At 42.8% G+C, this 23,682-nt stretch overlaps 1 protein-coding gene across 1 annotated transcript in view; it reads right to left on the reverse strand.

Moving 5' to 3' along the window:
- The window catches only part of Traf-like (TNF-receptor-associated factor-like), a 125,712-nt gene extending 103,282 nt beyond the window's left edge, over nucleotides 1-22,430 (reverse strand). Inside the window, 1 exon segment of the mRNA XM_067144646.2 lies at nucleotides 22,371-22,430. The gene's annotated coding sequence lies outside the window, so the exon portion shown is untranslated.
- Between the last annotated feature and the right edge of the window lie 1,252 nt (nucleotides 22,431-23,682).

Consider the following 23,682-nt stretch of genomic DNA (forward strand, 5'->3'; position numbering starts at 1 on the left):
TTCTCCCATGCTTTTAAGAACTCACATGTCGTGCAATCGGCTGTTGTTGCGGTGGCAACATCGCTTCGTGCGCCATTGCAGTGTGACCAACATTGTGCGCAGCTGCCATGTGCAACCGTACGCCGGCCTACCTATAGACTACTGTATAAAACATTGGTTTTAGGACAACATAAATAATTTTTAGTGCAGTATTAGTCAAATAATTGTAAGAATCAGAACGGAATTAAATGGTGTATGGCTTTTAGTGCCGGGAGTGTCCGAGGACAAGTTAGGCTCCCCAGATGCAGATGTTATGATTTGACACCGCAGGAAACCTGCGCGTCGTGATGACGATGAGATGATGAAGGCGACACATACACCCAGCCTTCTTGCCAGCGGAAACCCATTATTGTTAAAATTCAGACTGTCGGGAATCGATTCCGAGACCCACTGTATCCAAATGCTAACCATTTAGCCATGGAGCCGGACAGAAGGAGAATATAATGCATGTATCAAATGAAATGAATTGCAATAAACGAATGTTCTTTCCCTAGATTCATGCGCTCCGGAACTAAAGGATGGGAGTATTCTAATTCTATTCCATTCTATACAAACTTCTGGTCGTGGTGGATCCAATTCCTTTGCAAGTAATCAGTCCTCATGATTTAGAGTTTTAGTTTGTAAATATCTCACCTAATACAATTAACTTACTATAACTGACACAACAACACTTGAATATTCGCAAACTTCTTCCTTATTCTTCTTTATCGGTTTACCCTCCAGGGTCGGAGTCAGGGGATACAACTGGGCAGGATGACCAGTACCTCGCCCAGGCGGCCTCACCTGCTATGCTGAACAGGGGCCTTGCGGGGGGAGGGGAAGATTGGAAGGGATAGACAAGGAAGAGGGAAGGAAGCAGCCGTGGTCATAAGTTAGGTAGCATCCCAGCATTTGCGTGAAGGAGAAGTGCGAAACCACGGAAAACCACTTCCAGGATGGCTGAGGTGGGAATCAAACCCACCTCTACTCATTTGACCTCCCGAGGCCAAGTGGACCCCGTTCCAGCCCTCGTACCACTTTTCAAATACCGTGGCAGAGCCGGGAATCGAACCCGGGCCTCCGGGGGTGACAGGTAATCACACTAACCACTACACCACAGAGGCGGACGAATATTTACAAACACCTTCTCTAAAATGTATCGAACTGCGACATGCACCGTCACCGTACACTGCAATAAACAGTAAGCATGTATTTACTTCCCGCTGTCCGGCTCCATGGCTAGCATGCCGGGTTCGATTCCTGGAAGGATCGGGAATTTTAACCATAATTGGTTAATTTCGCTAACGCGGGAGCTGGGTCTTCATCATTTCATTCTAATCACGACGCGCAGGTCACCTGAGGGTGTAAAATCAAAAGACGTGCGTCTGGCGAGCCGAGCCTGTCCTCGGACACTCCCGGCACTAAAAGTCGTACGTCATATCATTTCACTTCCCGCTTATCACTTGCGTTTGGTTCAACCTGGCCAACAGAATTGCATGGAAAACCGACAGGCACGAACGAAATTTCTTTCTCATAATTGAAAAGGTGTGTTTCTAAGCCGCAAGCAGATGTTGAAAGTTGAAATTACCACTAAATCCCTGCACGAGCATTACATTGAAAAGTATTCCCCTCCTAGAAACATTCCGAATCCACTAAGTCTAGGGGAAAAATTACTACATGGGCAGGCACTACTGGTTTGGTTCACATAAACAACTCACGAAGATGCCTATATGTTTTATCTTTTTCCTCTCTGTTTCTAGTTTCACACAGTTTCTCTTATGAGAAAGCATTTCTTCACCTTGCATGTTGTAAAAGGCTACTCAGAAGGCGAACAACCGAAGAATCTGTACTTGCTCTCTCATCTTCCAAAATAAAACACAAATCCATGATTTTATGCTTTTCCGTGTAGCAGAGAAATTTGAAAATGAAAATGAAAATCCACAGCCTGTTTCCAGTCATTCGGGTCAGAAATGGAATGAGTGCAGCCCAATCTAGCGGCGAGGATAAGAATTGTGCCGGCTGCCCAAGCCTGTTGCACTCAGCAGAGAAATTTACGTATATCTTTGTTTGATCTACGCATTTCACTGATTCTATATGTCACCTGAACGACTCAAATGATGATGTTTTTACTATGAAAGGTCCAGTCTGAATACTACCGTTACCCAGTGAACGCTCCGATTGCTGATTGCAGTCTTCGGCGAGGCACCAATAATAATAATAATAATAATAATAATAATAATAATAATAATAATAATAATAATAATAATAATAATAATAATAATAATAATAATAATAATAATAATAATAATAATAATAATGCCTTTGCTGGCGAGATGTAGTGTTTACAGTGCGCTATGTCTTCTTCTATGGGCTATATCAAATGTGTTACTTTCATTGACCTGTCTCAGTCTCATCCATGGCTTTGACAATATGGAAGTGACTGAGGTATGAAAGATGCTAGTAATACCATTCCTTATGCAGTCGGTCCCTGTTATGAATGGTGTGAAAATATCGCTCATAGGGTCGGTTGGTGCATGCATTTCAGTGGGCTTGGCAGACTGATATGTAATAGCAACGGCTGGCTCGGCGAGGAAAGCAACGGGAAACTACCTCACTCCTCATTTCCCTAGTACGTCTCTTCAGCGACGCCTAGGCTATTTATGACAGCTGTTGGCGAAGCTGCAGAGGATCAAACCAGCCTTCGGGCTGAATACCCAACATACGCAATAATAATAATAATAATAATAATAATAATAATAATAATAATAATAATAATAATAATAATAATAGTTCATCTTCACCCCAGAGGGCGCGACGTAAGTTGATAGTAGTGGCATCTGTCGAAAAATGTCCAAACTTCTTGTACTAGTAGTTCCAAAGATTATGTTGCAGATGGGCTTATCCAAGGCGCTTAATTTAAATGCGCGGGGTGGGTGTTCCTCCGGTACAATTATTATTATTATTATTATTATTATTATTATTATTATTATTATTATTATTATTATTATTATTATTATTATTATTATTCAAGATACATTGTGTGTGTTAAGGTTTCCTAAACTGGAATGCTTAGTGTTTTTTTTTTTATCATCAAAAGTTTTCAACACTTTTATCTCTTCCCGCCAACTTTAAGCGTTGGCCAATCAAAAATGTACATTTATTCACCAATGATAAAATTTTGATATTTATTTGATTATCCAATAAGAATGGTGGTGGGGGGGGGGGGGGTGTCAGGGCCTTGGCCCAGAGTTTTCTGCAACTTTCCTCTCAGCTATAAAACACTAGATCGTATCAGTAGATTTTAGCTTTCGTGTCTGTCTGTCTGTCTGTTTGTCTGTCTGTTTGTTTGTTTGTTTGTTTGTTTGTTTGTCCATCTGTTTGTTCCACCATCACGGGTAAACGGCTGAATAGATCTCAACCAAACTTCATATTTAGAGTCTACCCATCCGGGGGCAGATTTAGACATGCATGTCATTTAAAACTCACTAAACAGACTGGGGTTTTATAGGACGCCTAGGAGAGTTTTTTTTTTTTAGTTTTCACTTACACTTTTGAGTATATGTCGACCAAATTCCATATTTAGAGTCTACTCATTCAAAAGCATGTTCTGATATGCATATCTTTCAAAAATCACTGAACAAACTGGGGGTTTATAGGAAGAGCAGATTATATATTTTAAATTTATTTTACACTATTAACTATATCTCGACCAAACTTCATATTTAGAATGTAATCATTCAGAACCAGAATTTGATAAGCACATAATTTAAAAATCACCGAACAGACTGGGGGTTTATAGGAAGACAAGAAGAAGAAGAAGAAGAAGATGATGATGATTTTTCAATTTTCTCGTACACTATTGATTATATCTCGACCAAACTTCATGTTTAGAGTCTACTCATCCAGGAGCAGGTTTCAACACGCATATTGTTTAAAAATCACTCAACAGACTGGGGGTTTATAGGAAGATCAGAAGAGGAATTTTTTCAATTTTCTCTTACACCATTGACTATATATCTACCAAACTTCATATTTAGAGTTTTATCACCTAGGGGCAGGTTTTGATATGCATATCATTTAAAAATCATAGAATAGACTGGGGTTTAGTAGAAATAAAAGAAGAGCTTTATCAATTTTTTTTACACCATTGGTTATATCTCAACCAAACTTCATATTTAGAGTGTAATCGTCTGGGAGCACGTTTTTATATTACATATAATTTACAAATCACTGAACAGACTGGGGTTTTATAAGAAGACAACAAGAGGTTTCTTTTCAATTTTCTCTTAAACTGTTGATTATATGTAAAATCCGTAGACTATATGTGAAACGCCCCTTCATTTTAGGTAATTTTTGTCATGCGCATAATTCAGCTTACTCTTCAAATGACGGAGAAAATGACTAATTTCTACGGGCTTCACCCTCTGCAGCCAGTGACGGACACCCTTGCAGACCTACAGTTATTTGAAGGATTTATAACAGGAGAAAATCAGAGGATGCATCATATTTCTCTCGGCTTGGAAATTAACCGTACATAATGTATCTAAACACCGAGGATGTCTGTCTGTCTCTCTGGTTATTTATCTGTTTGTATATTCATAAAAGTGGAAAACTGCAGGACTTATTTCAACCAAACTATTTATTTGAAGTCTACTCACTCCGAATTGTGCTATCATGTGTATATGATGTCATGGTAACCACATGGAGTTGGTATTTATAGAAAGATTATTCTCAATTATTTTCGTTAACATTAGTTCTATCAAAAGACTGTGTATGACAAATGTATAAGAATATGTAATTTCCGTTCCTTTATGCCATGTACGTATTAATCGCACGACGGATAATAACGCAGATGGTATGAAAAATTGGATTTTTAGTCCAAGGCCCGTGGGACATGTCGTGCATGTCACTTCAAGGCGGGTAACGGGAAAAACTAAACAGACAGAGCGCCACGCCAGTGGTCAGAGATACAATATGCAAGCTGAGAACTATGAAGAATTTCGCGCAACTTCGGACCAGGAGCAGTACCGTACAATAAATTCGAAAATCGTGCTTATTCTCTCTCTAATTTGTTCAGCTTCAGCATATTTTCGTTACTGCACCGGGTTGTAGTAGGAAAATATCACTTTAACACGTCGCATTAAACGTACGTTTAGAACCATGTTACTTCGCATACATTTCTGAACCTAACATGTAATCCACTCCAAATTCCCGTGCGAAAAAAGGGTACAAATGCTAATAATAATAATAATAATAATAATAATAATAATAATAATAATAATAATAATAATAATAATAATAATTGTACCGGGAAGTACACCTCAACGCCGCGCATTCTAAATTAGCGCCTAAATGAACTCCTCTATCAATCAAAAGTGGAACTAATAACATAACAAGTTGGAACTTTAATCAGAAGATGTCACCACCGAAATATTATGTAATTTTGTTATTGTGCAGTTTCCTAAACTGAGTGAATTTTTCCTTGTTTTGTTTGCCTTTCACCAAGAAGTTTGGACATTCTTCCATAGATGACACTACCAAAAAACTATGATCACGCACCCTGGTGCGAGGTGTAAGAACTTATAATTTAAAGAAGTTTTGTATTTCTAGGTTTTTATAACTGATTGATGTTCATTTATTTTTGGGTTGGCAATATTTCCTTTTCCTTTCCGCCAGTTTTGAATCTAGCCAATGAAAAATTTCTGTAATTAATTTTCAACCTATCACAGGCTTCTTGTTCGATTTTGAGTGTTACTTTTGAACTCAACCAAGAAAATTGAGAGAGAGTGGCTAGTTTAGTCTTGAATGATCTCGAACCTTCCCTGAGGGTTTATAAACTGCGGCTTTTCACGTTTCTTGGCCAATTGATCGTCGTCTTTCTGAGTGTGTGTGTTAAGCAGGAGGCGGGCGGCCTCTTTCGTCGACAGCTAGAACATCTACAAGGTAATGGCCACATAACTTTATTCTTTCTTGCTACCTCCGCAGTTTAATCCGAGGGAAAGGTCGAATCTTTAACTATGTTACCTACTTTACTAAAATGTAAATCATCTTTCGGCTAATGTAAAAACTTCGTAAACCCTTTAATCGTAAATCGGGGATAGAGAGTGAATTACCCTCTCGATTTCCCCTTCATCTTGGTTTGAGGTGACTACGTTTTATAACTGTTTTTCATTCTGTAATGTGGTAAAGTAATTTCTATTCGAGTCACCTCAGTAGTTTGGGAATAGCCTCTGTTTCATCGGCATAGGGCCCTTTAGGTTTTTAACTTTTCGTTGTCTTGGAGCGCAGTGTATGCCTCCATTCCTTATGTGTTTGGGCCAGTTATTTAACCTTCTTTTCCATGAAGGCCCCGTAGGTTGGGTATTAAATACCCCTATATAAAATCACTTTTCAAATTGTAAGTTGTGCTATGAGAGGCCAGTGATTGCCTTGAGTAGGCTTGGTAAACTGAGAGCCTGTTAGCTCTTTTTCAAAGTTTTTGTAAGATTAACGAGTGCCTCTAGAAGGCTAGAAATTGTATTTTGGGAGCAAGTGCTCCATGAATTAAGGGATTTCTGCCCTTGAATAAATTTGTGCTCTTTTGTAAATTTGAGCTGGGAGCTCATAAATTGTAAAGCGAGGGGCTTGAAGCCCAGGATCTGTAAAGTTCACTAGACTTGTTTCAAGATTGTCATTGTACCTGATGTTTCATTGTTATGAAAAATTGTTTGTCCAACGCAATTTTTGACGCAGGTTTCTGGTGATTATTGTTACTAACACACTTTAAACGACTCGAAGAGTTCTTGCAGCCCGGTAGAGCAACCTCAGCAAATTCATAGCGCCCAATAATTAGACCGAATTAGACCAGCAAATCGCGTCTGGAGATACCGAAGGCCTCCTCTGTCCGAGTGACTGATCAAATTCATGAACAGGGGTGCATTAACTGTGGTGTAAACATTATTCAAGTACGGTACGTAACTTAATGCATTCAGTTTCTTCGTGGATTACATGCACCAAATAACCACACACACTAGTGCCTGCGAAGCTGTTATCAAAGTCGCACACACTGATTGAGGGGGCTCACGAACATCTTCCAGTAAATCAAATACCACTGATTTTGTTTAGTCAAGTCTGGGAGAAGATATTACGGTCAAAAAATGTGTATTTTGCTTGTGGATAACGCTAGCACCATCGGTGGACATTAAAATACCAGGTTTCAGAATTCTCTTTACGGAATTTTGAGCAGCCCGTGTGTCAGTCATGTCACAGGTCCCTCTTCCATTCTTATAGCCCTAAACATAGCTTCAAATAGATCTCCTGAAGTGCCTGAGTCAAAACATGAAAAAATTCATTCTATAGAAGATGAACCATAAAAGAGGAATTATGTAATCTTCTTCTACCGCTTTTCCTACATCTGTGGGGTCACGGGTGCCAACTATGTCACTCATATGTGGATTTTCTGCTGTTTTACGGCTGGATGCCCTTCCGGACGCCAACCCTACGTGGAGGGCTATAATTACTATTGCGTGTTTCTGAGGTAGGTAGTTGGTAGTGTGGTATTTTGTGAGTATTTGAAGAGAAGAGTGTTCGAACAAACACAAACACCCAGTCCCCGAGCCAGAAGAATTAATCACACGCGATTAAAACTCCTCATCCGGTCGGGAATCGAACCCGGGACCCTCTGAAGCAAACACCTCAACGTTGACCATCCAGCCAAGGAGTCGGGCAATAATAATAATAATAATAATAATAATAATAATAATAATAATAATAATAGCTTCGTGTGTTTCTTTGGTAAGACTTTCTTTATGGGAGCTTTGGACACGTCTTGCATCTCTTCAACATATTGGCTGAAATTGTCGCATGGAGTTGCATGGATGAGCTATTATCTGCGCACTTTTTAGCGATAGATGTACACCCTAGTGCAGAATTGGTCGACTTCGGTTATCTTCGAGATTCGTATTGGCAACCTTTGAAACACAATCTAAGAATCGCTTATCATCGCTGTGCGACATCTGGCGTACACTTTACGTACTCGTACTGTTGTTGTCACCGCCGTCTCAATCTCTATATAGGATTGAGACGGCGGTGGTTGTTGTTTACACAACAAAGCCAAACAATAGAATTCATGCTAGGAACAAGTTTCACATCGAGAAATGTTATATAGTATTATATATTGTGTGTGTGACACAGTTGTTGACGTTAAGATAATAAAGGTTTAGAGTGCGCGTACAATACACATTCTCCGTCACAAAATTTTTTTGAAAATGGGAGTATTTGTTGTATGCTTGTCCGTCATAAGACGAATGTCCGACTCGTTGGCTGAACGGTCAGCGTACTGACCTTCGGTTCAGAAGGTCCCGGGTTCGATTCCGGCCGGGTCGGGGATTTTAACCTTAATTGGTTAATTCCTACTGCACGGGGGCTGGGTGTATGTGTTGTCTTCATCCTCATTTCATCCTCATCACGACGCGCAGGTCGCCTACGGGAGTCAAATAGAAAGACCTGCACCTGGCGAGCCGAACCCGCCCTGGGATATCCCGGCACTAAAAGCCATACGACATTTCATAAGACGAATACCACAGAATCAAGCCTTCTAAACCTGCGGAACTAGGAAGAAAATTAATTTCCTTGTAATGAACGAAGTAGGCAGGCGGAATCGTAAATTTCTTCTTCAATCCATGAATTACAAAGCACAGCAATTTGTTGGCGAGTTGAGGGTTTATTGCAATTTCTTCTTTGTTGACTCTCTCTCCTTCGACAACCCCATAGAATCTGTTCTCTTCTTTATTATAGAGCAGCCGCACTTTAACCGTCATTTCACCGACCTCGATAGCTGCAGTCGCTTAAGTGCGGCCAGTATCCAGTGATCGGGAGATAGTGGGTTCGAACCCCACTGTCAGCAGCCCTGAAGATGGTTTTCCGTGGTTTTCCATTTTCACACCAGGCAAATGCCGGGGCTGTACCTTAATTAAGGCCACGGCCGCTTCCTTCCAATTCCTAGACCTTTCCTCTCCTATCGTCGCCATAATACATATCTGTGTCGGTGCGACGTAAAGCAAAAAAACAAACAAAAAAACCAAAACAACCTGTCATTTCGTCGCAAATAAGAGAGTAAACTTTCTTCAGATCATTCAAATTAGTGATCTTTGCTTATAGTCTTTCCTTTATTAGTGGTGAAATACCTGCTCCACACTTCATCGTTCCTGGATACATGTCTAAAGTACAGCACAAGCCTATTTTCCGCTATTTCATTCCGAACACAGTGACTCTATATGTACAGTGTGGCCAACGAGTGCTTCATTCTGATTGGTTCCGATATGTTTTAGCCAAAAGTCCCGTCAGCTGATTTACACTTACATATTCCGCAAGACTATATACTTCATACAGCGTAAGATCACTCTTTATGCAATTTCAGCGAAGTACAGACTAACTGTTTTAACCTTAATACACTTAAGAAAATGGAAATTGAAACACCATGAAGGCTTTGGTCGTTTGTGTTGATTTTCAAGATATGGAACGATGCCATGTAGGTATGTAAACGATCAAAGTTTCAGACCCATTGGATTGTTGCTACAGGTCTCCCCACGTGATTGGTCGCGGAGGAATCAACTCCAGTATACGGACTATGGTGTAGCGTAGTTGACTTGCAGTTTGAGCAGTGAAGTGTTCCCCATCAAACATGCCTCGACGACAGAGAAGAGCACGCTATCAACAACTGTCGCCGTTTGAGAGGGCTCGGATTATTGGGCTGTGTGAGGCTGGATTATCGCTACGGACTGTCGCTGCACGTGTTGGCCGACAGGCATCTACGGTACAACGTGTATGGCAACAGTGGTCAAATGAAGGTACCCACATTGGTAGACCTGGCACAGGCCCAGCGCGACGGACAACTGTGAGAGAGGATAGCCGCATCATTCGGATGACCCGGATGGAACCCCATGAAACAGCAGCGCAAATTCGAGTAGCTGTGGCACCCCACGTTACACAACAAACAGTTGGTAATCACCTGCGTGCAGCTGGCTTACGAACCCGTGTCCCTGAAGAAGGTGTTCCATTGACCCCACAACAGCGACGTGTAAGGCTGGCCTGGTGTCGACAAAGATCGACGTGGGTCGACGAATGGCATAGGGTCGTCTTTAGTGATGAATCGCGCTTCTGTCTTGCCCGCAGTGATCGCCGGAATCGTGTGCGCCGACGTACCGGGGAGAGGGGCCGCCCAGATATTGTCGAGAGGCACACAGGGCCAACACCAAGCATTATGGTCTGGGAGCTATTGGCTTTAATGTGAAAGCACAATTAGTGCTTGTTGAGGGCACTCTGACTGCTCGACAGTACGTTGATAGGGTACTCAATCCAGTGGTTGTCCCTATGATGGTGAACATTGCCAATGGGATGTTTCAGCAGGACAATGCCCGGGTTCACACTGCACGCATCTCCAGAGAAGCTCTCCACGATATCACAACCTTAGAATTGCCCGCCAGATCCCCGGACCTCAGTCCTATTGAGCATGTGTGGGATATGATGGGTCGACAACTGGCCAACCGTCCTCAGTCATCCACAACTCTGGAACAACTGACCCGTGCAGCGCAGCAAGCATGGGCCACAATTCCCTCAGGAAGCGATCCAACGCCTTATTGACTCCATGCCTCGACGAATTCATCAATGTATTGCAGCTCGTGGTGGGCACATCCTGTATTGATTGTTGTCCAAACTTGCGGTCAGAGGGACCTGAAAGTGTAAAAATCGAATCACAACCGGACACTCGTCCTGCATGTTCAATTGCAGCAATGTAGCACCACTCCTTCTGGGTGTTGCAATTTCCATTTCCTTCAGTGTACAACCGAAAATATGTTTTTATTAAACACGGAACATTATTTAGTATTATTAGTTTCGAAATGTGTGTGAATTTACGTATTTCTGAGGTTTGAATTTCGAAGAAAATTACGCCAGGCTGTTATGCTTATGGATGTAGAAACAGATCCAGAAAGGGTTTTAATATGAAACTGGACAATTGCTTGTTTTTAGCTCTGAAAGTAGCACGTTATAAGACGCTCCCAGCAACGAGTAGAGTTGTCTCATGCATTATAATGATAACAATAATGACAAAATGGGTTAGTAATTTTATGGAGGCCAAGACAGTAAATGTCAGATTTCTCCATTAATATTCGCCGTATCGAAAACCTGTACACAACGAAAGTTGTTTAGAATATAATATCCGATTTTGTACGTTTTGAGCGATTTTACCGTGTATGGAAAAATAACAGATTTTCAGATTATATTATTTTTCACAAGTTTCAAAATATCCCTGAAAATATCTGTTTTATCTAAACCCTGTACATACACCGTATGAGATATTATGATTGATATATTCTCGAATTCAAACTTGTATGGCTATTCATCTCTTAAAGGACGTGGTTATAAGTGCCGCCTAGCATCAAGTTGAGTTTTCCCATAGTCCGACTCCGTGGTTGAATGGTCAGCGTACTGTCCTTCGGTTCAGAATGTCCCGTGTTTGATTCCCGATGGGGTGGGATATTTTAATAGCTCGGGCTTGGGGACCGGGCGCTTGTGTTTGTCCCAACGCTCTCCTCTTCACATTCAGACAACATACCACACTCCAAATCACCACAAGAACACGCAATAGTGATTACATTTCCCCATATAGAATTTGCGTCAGGAAGGGCATCCGGCCGTTAAACATGACGAAATCCACATGTGTGACGCAGTTCCCATCCACAACCCAACACTTGTAGGAAGAGTGGTAGACAAAGAAGAAGGTAATGATAACAGTAATAACAATGTATTAGCAAAACCGATAGTAGCAAATAGAATGTTTAAATTACAGTGACCGGGCGAGTTGGCCGTGCGCTTAGAGGTGCGCGGCTGTGAGCTTACATCCGGGAGATCGTGGGTTCGAGCCCCACTGTCGGCAGCCCTGAAGATGGTTTTCCGTGGTTTCCCATTTTTACACCAGGCAAATGCTGGGGCTGTACCTTAATTAAGGCCACGGCCGCTTCCTTCCCACTCCTAGCCCTTCCCTGTCCCATCGTCGCCATAAGACCTATCTGTGTCGGAGCGACGTAAAGCAGCTAGCAAAAAAAAAAAAAAAAAAAAATACAGTGAATATCTACCAATACTAACCGAACCAGGCACAGAATTGGCAATACATCACGGGAATCGAACTGTGGGTGGTTGATAATTGAGTCTGGAATACAAGTACTCCGGGACCAGGATAACTGCTTGTTTTCACCGAGCAATAAGTACGGTAGTTTTTTTTTTCTCTCAAACTATAGGCCTGTTGTATAGTGATACTAATATTTAATTCCTCATTGCGGAGATCAAACCGTAGCCATCATTAAAGGAGAACTATACACAACTCGGGGACCATGGCAGTTGCCTGTTTTTACCACTAAAGAGTAGCAGGTTTTCGTTACTGTTTCTATTAGTACCACGAGTACGTTAACTTATATTACGTTAACGTAAATATGGAGCTAGGTCTATCGGTTAACTAATATTACTTTCTATCTTCTGCGTGTGTTAAGATTATATACATCATCATCATCATCATCATCATCTGTTTACCCTCCAGGTTCGGCTTTTCCCTCGGACTCGGCGAGGGATCCCACCTCTACCGCCTCAAGGGTAGTGTCCTGGAGCTTCAGACTCTTGGTCGGGGGATACAACTGGGGAGTATGATCAGTACCTCGCCCAGGCGGCCTCACCTGCTATGCTGGACAGGGGCCTTGTGGAGGGATGGGAAGATTGGAAGGGATAGGCAAGGAAGAGGGAAGGAAGCGGCCGTGGCCTTATGTTAGGTACCATCCCGGCATTCGCCTGGAGCAGAAGTGGGAAACCACGGAAAACCACTTCCAGGATGGCTGAGGTGGGAATCGAACCCACCTCTACTCAGTTGACCTCCCGAGGCTGAGTGGACCCCGTTCCAGCCCTCGTACCACTTTTCAAATTTCGTGGCAGAGCCGGGAATCGAACCCGGACCTCCGGGGGTGGCAGCTAATCACGCTAACCACTACACCACAGAGGCGGACAGATTATATACATACCGATGATATACACAAAAAAGGACATTTCTATGTCTACTTTGATGACACTGCGTTGGTCCGCCTCTGTGGTATAGTGGTTAGTGTGATTATCTGCCACCCTCGGAGGCCCGGGTTCGATTCCCGGCTCTGCCACGAAATTTGAAAAGTAGTTCGAGGGCTGGAACGAGGGTCTACTCAGCATCGGGAGGTCAACTGAGTAGCGGTGGGTTCGATTCCCACCTCAGCCATCCTGGAAGTGGTTTTCCGTGGTTTCCCACTTCTCTTCCAGGCGAATGCCGGAATGGTACTGCCCGTGAGACGGTAGAGGTGGGATCCCTCGCTGAGTCCGAGTGAAAAACCGATTGAAAAAGAAGCTGCAGAAGATACTGCGTTGTATATCACATGGTAATGTTATTTTTTTAAATTTAAATGTATGCATTATAGTATAAATGTTATAGGCCTAGCTACCAACACAGAATTTCTAACCTCTTCAATAATTGTGACTTATCAGCCTATAAGTTACCACGTATAAATCTAAATTTTGAAGTCTTAGTCAGACTGTGAATATAACAAACACGGATAGGCCTGCAGCACCAACAAAATAACATAATAAAACATTGACCTAGTCTATTCTTTATTGAAACAATAATAATAGCACTCTTCTTCATCTATCAGCTGATTGAGTACTTGGCTAAAACATGGCGACTGGTCTGGACTTGGCCACACTGTACATATAGATTCACTGTAATTCCAACAGACTGGGGCTGTCACCTACCGTGGGTAATTGTAAACGCAGTGTTTCATTTAGTGCCATGTTGTAATGAGCAGGCAGTATAAGCAGCCATCGAGCAGGCGGTGATTTAACTCTATATATTATTCACTTCTTTTGGCTGACGTTGTCTATGCTCTCAAATGGCTTGGCAGCGAGCCATAATCACGCTATGGTTTACAGATGGTGTGTTAGCAAGGCCTGACATTAATAGAACAATATACAGGCTGACCCAAAAGTTCCTTAACATTTAACGAGGCGATTCTTCACGACATATTGAAGGTAGAGAGGTAATAATTGACACACATGATTGCCATGACATGGGGTTTTATTGACACAAAAATAAAGTACACAAAATGACCAACAGATACGATTCATAAGCAATAATTAGCATAACAATCGAGGTCTTTTAATTTTTATTATTTGCGTTACGTCGTACCGACACAGATAGGTCTTGTGGCAACGATGCGATAGGAAAGGGCTAGGAGTACAGCCCCAGAATTTGCCTGGTGTGAAAAAGGGAAAGCATGGTAAAACGATATTTAGGGCTGCCGGCAGTGGGTGAATTAAGGCCACGGCCGCTTCCTTCCCACTCCTACGCCTTTCCTATCCTATCGTCGCCATAAAACCTATCTGATTCGGTGCGACGTAAAGCAAATTGTAAAATAATAATAATAATAATAATAATAATAATAATAATAATAATAATAACATCCACAGTAGGTTATCCTCTGTCTGTCGTAAGAAGTGACTGAAAGGGGCCCCAGGGGCTCTCAACTTGGGAGCGTAGGTTGGCGGCCACGGGGCCATTAGCTTAGCCCTGGCATTGCTTCCACCTCACTTTCATCCATCCTATCCGAACTCTTGTTCTTTTCCGATCCCAGCGGTATTAAATGTCGAGGCTTGGGGAGTGTTTCATTTTCACGCCCTTCGTGGCCTTTGTCTTTCTTTCGCCGATACCTTCATTTTTCGAAGTGTCGGACCCCTTCCATTTTTTTCCCTCTGATTAGTGTTAATAGACGGACAGGGGTTGCCATGGTTACAAAACTGACGACACTAAATTACAGACAGACTCCCAGACCAGAACCATATCCATGTTAATATACAGGTTGTTCAGAAACAACGTGAACCGGTTTTATGGGCGTTAGAGGGTTGACGAAACTGATAAATAATTTTAAAACTATAAGTCGATATCTCGTCCACCTCTGTAGTGTAGTGGTTAGTGTAATAATAATAATAATAATAATAATAATAATAATAATAATAATAATAATAATAATAATAATAATAATAATAATAATAATAGTATGGCCTCAGCTACCGTGTGCAGACATTTCGATTTGACGCCATCTGGCTGTCTGCTCGTCAATTTCGACGTTCCGTTTTACTCTAGGTCCGTTAGATGGCAGACAGAGTAAACCGGATCTCTCTTGGGCGTCTATGGTTGAGATTTAATTAATTTTGTCTGGTAAATATCAAATGTATCACCAGAGATCTTTTACATGCCAACATCGTACGACATGGAGTGTCGAATGGACTTTTTTCCGCCCTTCAAAAATCCGACTACCTCTGCCGGGTTTGAACCCGCTATCTTGGGATCCGGAGGCCGACACTCTACCACGGATCCACAGAGGCAGCTAGTGGTTAGTGTGATTAGCTGCCACCCCCGGAGGTGCGGGTTCGATTCCCGGCTCTGCCACGAAATTTGAAAAGTGGTACGAGGGCTGGAACGGGGTCCACTCAGCCTCGGGAGGTCAGCTGAGTAGAGGTGGGCGTCGATTCCCACCTCAGCCATCCTGGAAGTGGTTTTCCGTAGTTTCCCACTTCTCCTCCAGGCAAATACCGGGATGGTACATAACTTAAGGCCACGATAGCTTCGTTCCTCTTCCAATCTCCCCCCCCCCCCCAGGCCCTGTTCAGCATAGCAGGTGAGGCCGCCTGGGCGAGGTACTGGTCATCCTCCCCACTTGTATCCCCGATCCAGAGTCCGAAGCTCCAGGATACTGCCCTTGAGGCGGTAGAGGTGGGATCCCTCGCTGAGTCCGAGGGAAAAACCGACCCTGGAGGGTAAACAGATAAAGAAGAAGAAGACGATATCTCGCAGTGTTGTCATCGTATCTGCTGCTGTGTAGTTAGGCTGAATTCAAATTAATGTGCTTTGCTAGGCTTGTTGCTAAATCAGCACGAGGCTTAACCGAAGAAAAGAATTCGCCAGAGAGGTATTTTAAAACGGACCTTCGAGCTGAAGCCTCCGTGGCTCAGGCGGCAGCGCGCCGGCCCCTCACCGCTGAGTTCCGTGGTTCAAATCCCGGTCACTCCATGTGAGATTTGTGCTGGACAAAGCGGAGGCGGGACAGATTGTTGTCCGGGTACTCCGGTGTCATCATTCACTCTAGAAACTCTTCTTCTTCTTTTTCTACCGCTTTTCCCACACCTGTGGGGACGCGGGGTGCGAACTGCGTTGCACATGTGGTTTTGGCCCTGGTTTACGTCCGGATGCCCTTCCTGACGCCAACCCTATATGGAGAGATGTAATCACTATCGCGTGTTGCTGTGCAGGTTGATAGTGTAGTGTGTTGTGTGATTATGAAGAGGAGAGTGTTGGGACAAACACGAACACCCAGTCCCCGAGCCGGAAACGATTACAATTCCCGACCGTCGGGAATTTAACCCGAGACCCTTTGAACCGAAGGCCAGTACCCTGACCATTCAGCCAACGAGTCGGACCCATTCCAGCAACACTCTCTCTCCAATATCATTATATTCATCCGTCAGTCGTTAATCACTGAACCAGAGGAGTGCGACAGGCTTTGGCAGCCGGAAGAATTCCAATCATCGCCGCTAGATGGGGGCTTCATTCATTCCGTTTCCTGTCTCGGTCGTATGACTGGAAACAGCAGGGGTGGTGCGAGGTAATGTTGCACAACTCCCAATAATTTTGCTCTTCATTTGCCGTCTTTCCTTTGAATGTTTTAGTTAAATAAACCTAACATATACTTAAAAACATGTTAAAATCAACCATCTTTGGTTGTTCTCTGAACTATGCTTCGTAACGGACCAATAAACGCTGCTGGCTTCCAATCAAACTCAGGGAGTTTGCTTTCCTACGGCAACTCCCAAGCAGACAACGCAGCGCAATGTACCTCAGCAGCGAGAGCCTGAAAGACTGTATAGCATCAGGTAGCATGCTCGCCAGTACCGGTCTCAGGGAGTTGCACGAACCTAGCAAGTTCTCTACCGAGAAACAGTTCCAAATGTCCCCGTTAGATGGCGCCACTCTGCAGAGATTACTTAATTCCTACTTTCTCTCCTCTCGCAAAGGCAATTCATTTCCATTTTTTTATATGTACAATTTATGCTTGGCATTGACCGACGCAGATAGGTCTTACGGTGAAGATGGGATAGAAAAAGTCTACGAGTTGGAAGGAAGCAACCGTGACTTTAATTAAGGCACAGCCACAGCATTTGCCTGGTGTGAAAATGGGAAACCCCGGAAAATTATCTTCAGGGCTTCCGACTGTGGTGTTCGAACCCACTATCTCCTGAATGCAAGCTCACAGCTACGCGACCCTAACTGCACGGCCAACTTGCTGGGTAATTTCTTATCCACGCCATACCAGACCACCCACAATATTACCAACATTTTGCTTCAATGAAAAACAGGAGGGCAAATTTTCAATTTAGTTGAGGTATAAGTAACTGTGCCAGGCTGAATGACTCAGACGGTTGGGGCACTGGCCTTCTGACCCCAATGTGGCAGGTTCGAACCTGGCTCAGTCCAATGGTATTTGAAGGTATTTGAAGGTGCTCAAATACGTCAGTCTCATGTCAGTAGATTTACTGGCATGTAAAAGAACTCCTGCGGGACTAAATTTCCGCACCTCGGCATCTCCGAAAACCGTAAAAAAAGTTGTTAGTGGCACGTAAAGCCAATAACATTGTTATTAAGGGTAACTGTAGTTACAATGAATAATTAGCTTACGGAGCTCGATAGCTACAGTCGCTTAAGTGCGGTCAGTATCCAGTATTCGGTACACAGAGATAATGCTGCCATCAAAATTCGTTTTTGCATCATCATGATCATCATATTATTATTATTATTATTATTATTATTATTATTATTATTATTATTATTATTACCTTTCTTCTTATTCCGTTTACCCTCCAGGGTTGGTTCCTCCCTCGCCCTCGGTGAGGGATCCCAACTCTGCCACCTCAAGGGCAGTGCCTTGGGGCGTGAGACTTTGGGTCGGGGAATACAACTGGAGAGGAGGACCAGCACCTCGTCTAGGTAGCCTCACCTGCTATGCTGAACAGGGGCCTTGCGAGAAGGGGGATTGTAAGGGATAGACAAGGAAGAGGGAAGGAATTAGCCGTGGCCTTGCCTCGGGGAGATGTGGGAAATCACGGAAAACCACTTCCGAGGATGGCTGACTTGTGAATCAAACCCCCCTCTACTCAGTTGACCTCCCGAGGCTGAGTGGAGCCCTTTCCAGCCCTCGTATCACTCTTCAAATTTCGTGGCAGAGTCGGGAATCGAACCAGGGCCTCCGGGGGTGGGAGCTAATAACACTAACCATTACACCATAGAGGCGGACGTTATTATTATTATTATTATTATTATTATTATTAGGAGTATGGCCCATGTGGGACCAATAGGATACAGTATATACTACGGAGCATACGAGTATGAAAGAACAAGAACACTATTCGCAGAGAAAGAAAAAATGTATATTACCAGAATAAATGTATTGTCATTATGTTACAAAACCGAAGTATTAGGGCACTTACGTGATGAAAATTAAATTTTGTAATTTGTTTACATATTCGTCTTAAAGGATCATAACCGAGCTCAATAGCTGGAGGACCGGGTGAGTTGGCCGTGCGGTTAGGGGCGCGCGGCTGTGAGCTTGCATCCGGGAGATAGTGGGTTCGATTCCCACTGTCGGCAGCCCTGAAGATGGTTTTCCGTGGTTTCCCATTTTCACCAGGCAAATGCTGGATCTGTTCCTTAATTAAGGCCACGACCGCTTAGTCCCTACTCCTGGCCCTTTCCTATCCCATCGACGCCATAATATCTATGTGTCGGTGCGACATAAAATAACTTGTATAAATAAATAAAGAAATAAAGGACCAAACATTTCAAAATATTTTTGGTATTGTTGACTACGAAAGCAAAGAGAAAACTAAACAAACAAATTAAAATGCTCTTTGGTGTACCTCTTCTCCAGAGGACCTTCGGGCTCTTTCAGATTGTATTATATCGTCGTTGCCGCGACAAAACCTCCTATGTGATAATATTTTTGGAGATATACTGACCCGCAGCACATACATTATGAAGAACGAGAATGCCTTGACCATATTCACACAATATTGCACCTTAGATGACAGAACCTTACCGGCCAGAGTTCTAAGCTAAAATATTTCACATAGGAGGTTTTGTCCCGGCAGCGACGATATTAATCTCCGGTACTTTTGTTTGCGTACTGGCAAATCGCAATGCATAATTTAGCTTTACATCGGTGAGCCTACTTCTGTGCCGAGATTTACAAATCTTCGTTATTAAGAACAACTGTTTGCACAAATATGTGGATCCGATCATGCTTTATATATTTGCATTATGTGCAATCTAAGAATTCTCAGTATAAGAATAAGTGTGTTTATTCTTAATTATCTATCGCACAGCGGCACCCTCTTTGTTGGGGGGAAGGCGTTTTCTACCCCCCAAAATTATATTTTCGGGGGCGGGGCAGAGGACCATTTTGCCCCCCCCCCCACACACACAAATTCTCCTCCTACATGTTCAGTCCTCTTGAAACGTGGAGTTTGGTAGTCTTCGGAGACTTCTACGGCAAGGGCGCCCATGCCCCGGGGCAAGGGAAAAATCTAGTGTAGTCAGGTGTTTTTCTTTCAAGAAAATTATTTAGAAGTAGGTATTACTAGAAGTGGTCGTACCGCCCCTATCTCTCCACTGACAGCTCGGAACATACCGTGGGTGTTAGTCTACCGCAGAATACAAGTCGCCATTCGTCTTCCAAAATATTAAAAATACTACAAGCCCCCCCCCCCCTCCTACAAACTGTCATATGGGCACCCATGTTCTACGGCGTTAAATCTGTGGAATATGCTAGATGGTTTTATATCAAGAAATGAGATGATGATAATAATAATAATAATAATAATAATAACAATAATAATAATAATAATAATAATAATAATTTCGTGTGGCTATTTCTAGCCGAGTGCAGCCCTTGTAAGGCAGACCCTGCGGACAGGGTGGGCGGCATCTGCCATGTGTAGGTAACTGCGTGTTATTGTGGTGGAGGATAGTGTTGTGTGTGGTGTGTGAGTTGCAGGAATGTTGGGGACAGCACAAACACCCAGCCCCCGGGCCATTGGACCCCGACCCGGCCGGGAATCGAACCCGGGACCCTCTGAACCGAAGGCCAGGACGCTGACCATTCAGCCAACAAGTCGGACAAGAAATGAGATGAGAAAGCGGACATTCCTTCAGAGAACTACTTTTCCCAATGGAGACTGTTCAGACGGTACATCTGGTGGAAGAGCTTTTCACATTTCGTATCATGAAATGGATAATAATTATACAGTACGGTAAAAGCATATTTATTAAGAAAATATGTTTATGAAGAAGTTCCAATTTGTTTATTTGTGATTATTTTTGATAGCTTCGTACATATAAATCAATCAATCAATCAATCAATCAATCAATCAATCAATCAATCAATCAATCAATCAATCAATCAATCAATCAATCAATCAATCAATCAATCAATCAATCAATCAATCAATCAATCAATCAATCAATCAATCAATCAATAAATCAATCAATCAATCAATCAATCAATACTGATCTGCATTTAGGGCAGTCGCTCAGATGGCAGATTCCCTGTCTGTTGTTTTCCTAGCCTTTTCTTAAATGATTGCAAAGAAATTGGAAATTTGTTGAACATCTCCCTTGGTAAGTTATTCCAATCCCTAACTCCCCTGCCTATAAACGAATATTTTCCCCAATTTGTCCTCTTGAATTCCAACTTTATCTTCATATTGTGATCTTTCCTACTTTTAAAGACACCACTCAAACTTATTCGTCTACTGATGGCATTCCACGCCATCTCTCCACTGACAGCTTGGAACATACCCCTTAGTCGAGCAGCTCGTCTCCTTTCTCCCAAGCCTTCCCAGCCCAAACTTTGCAACATTTTTGTAATGCTACTCTTTTGTCGGAAATCACTCAGAACAAATCGAGCTGATTTTCTTTGGATTTTTCCCAGTTCATGAATCAAGTAATCCTGGTGAGGGTTCTACACACTGGAACCATACTCTTGCTGGGGTCTTACCAGAGACTTATATGCTCTCTCGTTTACATCCTTACTACAACCGCTAAATACCCTCATAACCGTGTGCAAGAGATCTGTACCCTTTATTTACTATCAAAACATTCCTTCAAAATATTTTCTGTATGTATGAATCAAGTTATATTTTTTTCTGTTTACTGTGAATATTGTTCAAAACTCTGTACATAAGACTCGTTCAAAAATGTATTTGAGAAACAAGCTCTATTATTATTATTTCCGTTTTTTTCTGTTTGTTTGTGAATATTGTTATTGTATAGAAATGTTTGCATTCCACATGCCGGTTGTCATGTTAACCATACCCCACCCCATAATTACCCGAAATCGGCGCACCTGCCGTCACTAAAATTGCTCTAGCTTCAGTATGTTGGCTTTACGAACTTCCCCTCCGTTGCTCACACAACTGCTCCCACACCTCCTAAGCACTGAGCAGACTGGCTCCGAAGGCACTTCACCCTGTGTTGACTATGCGTATGTTTGTTTAACACTTTCGCCACCGAGAATGAACAAGTACGCATTTCTGTATTAGGCAGAGTAATTCTCCGGAAGTAGCAATTCCGATTCAGTTGAATTGGACTAAACGAATGATTCTCTGATAAGTAAAGCCATTTACACCAAATTCTTTTTTCCTTTTTGTCTTTCTTTCTTTCTTTCTTTCTTTCTTTCCTTTTTCTTCTGCTTCTTCTTTATCTGTTTACCCTCCAGGGTCGGTTTTTCCCTCGGACTAAGCGAGGATCCCATCTCTACCGTTTCAAGGCCAGTGTCCTGGAGCGTGATACTTTGGGTCGGGGGATACAACTGGGGAGGAGGACCAGTGCCTCGCCCAGGCTGCCTCACCTGCTATGCTGAACAGGGGGCCTTGTGGGGGACGGGAAGTTTGAAAAGAAGAGGGAAGGAAGCGGCCGTGGCCATAAGATAGGTACCATCTCGGCATTTGCCTGGAAGAGAAGTAGGAAACCACGGAAAACCACTTCCAGGATGGCTGAGGAGGAAATGAAACGCCCTTCGACTCAGCTGACTTCCCGAGGCTGATTGAATCCCGTTCCAGCGCTCGTACCACTTTTCAAATTTCATGGCAGAGCCGGGAATCGAACCCAGGCCTCCAGGGGTGGCAGCTAAATAACACTAACCACTACACCACAGAGGCGGACTTGGCACCAAATTAACAGAATATTATTGACTTCTTACCTGAGCAGCAGCGACGATCTTGCGAGGAAGTTGTTCACCACGATCTAATCTCACCAGTGGTTAGTCGTAAACTGTGAAACATTTAACTCGTTCTTATCAGTAGATAGCAGATGATGTCACGCGTACCGATAGCTTGTTTGACCTGATGTCAAAAATGTGATGAAAGAGAAAGGTTATCAGATACGGTAAGAAGAATTTCGGCGGTTGTTCCTTTCTCTTGGAACTGATAACCACCTTGTCATTCTCTTTAAAACTGTAATCGTCATTATTATTGTTACCGAGTTTTTGTGGTAGTTAAGCATGAAAGAAGGTGCTGGGTGGTGAATAGGTCTCAAGCTACTAAAGAGAAATTAAATTTTAAAATTTAACAAGGTTATATTTTCTTTTCAAAATTAGGTAACAACAAATAGAACAGGTACTTAGTAGCCGAAATACCACTTGAAATGTACAATTACAGGGATTAAAGAATTTGGGCTTCGAGCCCTGAAAACACAATTCTTGAGCAACTAGCTCAACTTTACGATATACCAATTTCAACAAAAGGGGCAGAAGACCCCACTCAAACCCTGGAGCCCTTGCTCCAAATTACACAGCAAAGCCTCCTCGAGGCATACAACTCTCAGTTTTAGAAAAGAGCCACTCGCTCTTAAAGTTAAGCCTCTCCCAGGCCACACCAAACTCAACTTTCAAGTTGTCCTCAAAGGACATATACACAGGGGTAAAATACCCAACCTACTGAGGTCTATTAGGTGAGAAAAGATTAATACATGACCTCTAAAATACAACTTGAGAGGAGGCGAACTTGCACTCCTAATACACTTTGCTTTTAAAACCTAATCTGGCTCTGGGCCACTAACGCAAGGGCTAATCCCATACTACAGAGGTGACTTAGAGAAGAACACTTTACATTACATAAACGAAGAAAAGTTTGAGAAAATAAGTTCACCTCAAAACAAATGTGAGTGGGAGCTCGAGAGGGTTAGCACTCTCTATCCCAATATGTAACTTTACAAGAAAAAGAAGAAAAGAGTAGTTACATTTTAGGAAAAGGTTACATGATGGAAAACGCTTCGAACCCGCCGCGAGAGTAAAACTGCCGACCTAGCAAGAAAAGAAGATATTAATAGGCCATTACCTGGTAGTAGATCGCTGCCGAGGAAAGAGGCGCTTCCCGCCTCCTGCTATGTACTTAATACACTGAAAGATGGAACAGAAGTGGCCCGGAGACCCCAAAATCAGCAGTTTATATCCTCTCGCGGAAGATTCTAGGCGTTAGGGGAAATAAAACACCCTCCCACAAAATCTTTATTGG

This window comes from Anabrus simplex, chromosome 3, assembly GCF_040414725.1.
Source record: "Anabrus simplex isolate iqAnaSimp1 chromosome 3, ASM4041472v1, whole genome shotgun sequence".
Taxonomy (NCBI): Eukaryota; Metazoa; Arthropoda; class Insecta; order Orthoptera; family Tettigoniidae; genus Anabrus; species Anabrus simplex.